Raw genomic sequence first — 4,351 nt, 5'->3', positions numbered from 1 at the left:
ATTGTTTTTAAAAGCGATGAAAAAGCAGAAACTTTTTGGTGAATGACGTCATACATTGGTCTACAATGTACATACAAAATAAAGCTTACAATAAAACCAATAACTGACATAACCGTCAACTGAACAATATAACAAAGAAGGCAGGTAACACATTTTATTTCTCTGTGTAGTGCGCAGTAGACTTTTAATATACTTTTACAATCAACCAAAATCCCTAATAAAAAGTTATATAGCTGAAGGTCAAACACACAACACCGATATAGCATTCTCTTAATAACATGGTTTATATATAGTTTTATGGATGAGCATGAACTCCTTAAAATATTTGCAGGCGTCCCTAAAATGTTGATTTTAATTGGTTAGACTGAAATTAATCAAGTTTTGATTCAATTTTTTTTTATTACTTCAAAAGCGTTTCTCTAAAAGTTGTCTCCATTCATTTCACTTCAGTATTAAAAGAAAAAAGGTGCATACAAATTTACCTTCATTCATATCGGGTTTAAATTCTGACTTTATAAAAATTTTAAGTTGTTCAATATTATAATATTTCTTTTTCCGTTTCCTATTATTGCTCTTTTTATTATTCAAAGACTTTCAAATGACTTTAAAAACATCTCTCTACATAGAACAACATTGTTCAGTTATCATATTAAGCACATTGTTAGCTTTGAGAAGAAACAAAATATGAACAGATTATGAAAAAATATAGAAAAATGTTTTTTTCGTTGCCAATGATGTCATTGTACATTTAGTTTCGTTGTACTGGCGAAATGTAACTCACTGACACAAACTTAAAATAAAAGTAGAAGAAACCCAATTAAGTAACCTATTATAAAAAAAATTAACTAACCAATTAATTAAACTATGTGATGAAGATGTGGGTAATAATCAACTTTATCAAAGCAGCTGAGAAAGATATGATTCCATTAGTAAGATTTCGCCGCTTTCGATATTCTTTCATGTATACAGAGAGAAGTAAAGGACTTGAGCAAGTCCACATATCTTATCGTTGAAATTTTCAACGGCGCTTTGGGGTTTTTCATGTATAATGACTATTTTTTTTTCTTTGACACGATAAAGCTCTGACATGTTCCATCATTTATCTCTATCGCTATAATGCATTCCATTTGGTTCCGTTCCCCAAATACGTTTTAATATTAAGTACGTATATTAATACTCCTTAAATACAACAATTCCGTCTTTATTGATAACGCTTGTATCTCGATATGTATTTTAATGTACAGTTTCGTATTGTTGAACTGTCGGCGTTTCATAAGATTGCCTTGGTAACTCTCTGGTGTTAAGTTCTCTTTGGTCTGCATATTCGTACGTGTTATTTGTACTGTTAGTTATGGTAGTCTCGTACTTTGTTTGGTCTCTGGTATTAAATATCTTCATAGAATAGGCTGCAGCTGCTGCAGGATTTTCGTTTTCTGCAGCTTTCGACGCATTTTTCCTATCCTTTAGTTTGTAACACGTAAATAGAAGTGCAATAAATGGCACTATAAAGCCAACAACTGCACATGACAACCCAATACCTACGAGCTTGAATGATGTTTGTAGTGGTTCCCTCCTTTTAGTAGTCGATGGTGCAGTCACTGGTCCTGTACGTACTTGCTCAGACTGTTGGTCAGAAGGACCCGAGGACCCTGCATCGGGGAGTGGAGATGGTGATGTGATTTCGTCGATCATGGGAGAATTAAAATTAAAGAAGCAACTTCGTGAAAAGTCATTTAAATGAGAACATTTGTATCCATCGGTTAGATTCTCCTTTGTGATTTTCGAATGTGAAACCCCAACAATCTTCATTACAGAGCTGCTTGGACGTTGTTGAAGAATGAAGTCCGTAAATGTCTTCGAAATGTTTCCTGGTTCAATTATTTCCCATGTATGAAAAACAAATTGATCAATCGGACTAAAGGTGTAACAAAACAATTGAAAGCTATTTTCAGATTCATCACACTTAGCCAAGCACTGGGGCCATTCCGTAACAACGTTGAGGTTGTATGTATCCTCCATTGTAGTGTCTCCAATCTGTATCCGGCATTTATATACTCCTTTGTGCTGAACAGTTATATTGATAAATGTAATACTCAGTGAACAGGACGATTCAATTCTTTTAAAAACATAATCATTAGACTCGAGCCCTCCTTCCTCGTAGATAAAGGTGTCATTGATAAGCATTGATATGTTACAGGTTGTCAATCCATCCCACACACACTGTAAACTAATGTACTCTCCAGGAAAGATGACGTCACTAACATTTTTGAGTACTTCTGCAGGACCAAGATGTACGGAGTTGGTTTGTACTGAAGATACAAGAAGTATATGAATAATGGCGCCATATATAAAGTAAGAGACAGGTCGAAGATTACACATGCTTTCCATCATCAATCGAATTGTTAGAACTGCGACAGATCGCTTTTACTTAAATCCGCTATCAATAGAACACATTTTGGACGATATCAAAGGCTGTGACTTGAACACGTTGATTTCACGATATTTACTATCATCGGACAACAACTGTCATGAAGTCAGACGGACAGAAATACGTTTTAAAATCCATGCGATGATGAAATGTTATGCAATTATGCTCTCCAATACTCTCGCGAAGACTTACATGTTAACAGTTCTAAGTACAGACTGTATAAATAAAACCTTAGTTCTATTTTAAACTTGGTATTTTTAAGTTGCATCAATTTAGAGTGGGAGAGCTTATGGTATACTCGCAAAAGCACTACAACGTGCCTTCCCGTTAAAGGTACCTAAAGCTACAGCTTTACCATAAGGTTTCATTGAACCGGTTCACGTCCTATTATCTTCCATTATTATTATTATTTATGCATTGTCGTCAAAGTAAATGGAAGTTTATGCAGTTGCGTCGCATATTTCGCCAAGTATAATAGTATGCTATATACCCCTCATTGAATAGTTGACACGTTCACACGTCACGATGGCACTCTCAGTTTTCCGTAAGCCTACCAGGAGGCTTGTACTTTTTCACGTAATAAGAATTCTATTGTGATCTCCAAAGACATAGAGCTATCTAATATCACAACGATTGACTAAACGTTCTCAGCCGATGTTTTTTCGATGAGGTTCTTTTATATATTTCTCATTTTGCGAACAACATTACAAACTAGCTTTTCCAATTCCAATATCCTGTTTGCCTTTGCTAACACTGATAATTATTTGTAACAACAGCTAAGGTATACAACTGTCACCACTATCATATAGGACTAGTGAGCTGAGCGTTTGTAACCTCGCAAAATAGCCATGGAAAAAAGACAATGGAGTCTTCTGTGGTTCTGGAATTTCTGGTTTGCGAATTTGGAATGGAGTTTGGCTAAATCTGTTCGTTTAATGGTTTAGAAACAACTCCTTTCACCAAGGCAGCAGCGCAGTGACCACGAAAGGACTACTTGCACCCTACCTCCTTATCGTAGTAGGCTAAAGAAAACTAATATAACGTAGTGATGAAATGAACACTAACATAACATCAATCTTTAAAACAAATGAGAACATATAACAAGAAAACAAGTCAAAATATAATTACCCAATAAAATCCTTATTATAGAAAACTCACAGCACCACCCATAAAAGAAGAAGAATATCGCATTGTGTGCACCGTCTGTATATATCTCCAATCCACCGCAGTGCAGAATAATGCGGCCAGTAAGTTGACCATGTAGAATTTAACTCTCGTAATACCAAATGTTCTCCATAATAACCACCGGGGAGGCCCTGGTTCGAATCCCGGTGGAGGCTGGAAGTTTTTTCACTGTTCTGGATTTTCCAACTCATTACGATTTCAATTATATATATATTCATTTGCCTTTGTCGCTTACCTCCATTTCATTAACAAAGGTCTGTTCAAAGTATCTCTTCCGAGATCATGCTTTAGGAATCACAAATGATTTCGAGTTGGTTAGAATCATGTTTGTTCTCTAAAGTAAGGCAAATATGTCACAAGACAGAACTAGTATTGTTCGATACAGGTGACAAACGCCTGCAGTGGAATTACGACCTTCCTTACCGGTTTCGAACCTCTGGACATACAATCAGCGTCCATAGCCTAGTGGTTAGGGTGCCCGCATATAAAGCGGGAGGCCCGGGTTCGAAGCCCGGTGGAGGCTGGAAGTTCTTTCACTGTTCAGGATTTTTCAACTCACTACGATTTCAATTATATATATATCTATCTATCTATCTATCTATCTATCTATCTATCTATCTATCTATCTATCTATCTATCTATCTATCTATCTATCTATCTATCTATCTATCTATCTATCTATCTATCTATCTATCTATCTATCTATCTATCTATCTATCTATCTATCTATCTATCTAT

General features: G+C 35.6%; 1 non-coding gene across 1 annotated transcript; it reads left to right on the top strand.

The window, feature by feature from the left end:
* The first annotated feature begins 4,064 nt into the window (after window positions 1-4,064).
* Window positions 4,065-4,136, top strand: Trnay-aua (transfer RNA tyrosine (anticodon AUA)). The gene has a single exon. It is a non-coding gene; the product is annotated as a tRNA-Tyr (tRNA).
* Window positions 4,137-4,351: the final 215 nt, after the last annotated feature.

This window comes from Apostichopus japonicus, chromosome 10 (assembly GCF_037975245.1).
Source record: "Apostichopus japonicus isolate 1M-3 chromosome 10, ASM3797524v1, whole genome shotgun sequence".
NCBI lineage: Eukaryota > Metazoa > Echinodermata > Holothuroidea > Aspidochirotida > Stichopodidae > Apostichopus > Apostichopus japonicus.
Note: the sequence above shows the minus strand (reverse complement) of the source record. Positions and strands in the feature narration are given on the sequence as shown.